Source organism: Myotis brandtii, unplaced genomic scaffold (assembly GCF_000412655.1).
Source record: "Myotis brandtii unplaced genomic scaffold, ASM41265v1 scaffold743, whole genome shotgun sequence".
Taxonomy (NCBI): Eukaryota; Metazoa; Chordata; class Mammalia; order Chiroptera; family Vespertilionidae; genus Myotis; species Myotis brandtii.
The window spans coordinates 1,840,861-1,841,140 of record NW_005370960.1 but is presented as its reverse complement, the minus strand read 5'-3'; the positions used below and the strand labels follow the sequence as shown (position 1 = coordinate 1,841,140).

At 72.1% G+C, this 280-nt stretch overlaps 1 protein-coding gene across 1 annotated transcript in view; it reads right to left on the bottom strand.

Moving 5' to 3' along the window:
- Nucleotides 1-280, bottom strand: part of CAMK2B (calcium/calmodulin-dependent protein kinase II beta) — a 39,895-nt gene that overhangs the window by 16,743 nt on the left and 22,872 nt on the right. The gene's annotated exons all lie outside the window — the stretch shown is intronic.

Below are 280 nucleotides of genomic sequence, written 5' to 3'. Positions count from 1 at the left end.
GGTGGCCAGCATGGTGGTGAGGATGGCGCCCTGGGGAGAGACAGGGGCTGGGACCGGGCATCTGCTGGCCGGGAGCCCCAGGCCCAGCCCACAGGCGTCTGGCAGGATTCACCAGCTGCAGAACTGCCTACTGCCCACAGCCTCAAAGGGCCTCAGGACTGCAGGGCCCCTCGGGGGCCTCCCCCCAACAGGCACAGCCACGTGTGCTGGGCCACGGGGGGCACCCCTGCCTGCAGCAGCCTGTGGGGGGGCCGGGCCATCTCCCTCCTGTCCCCCGCCA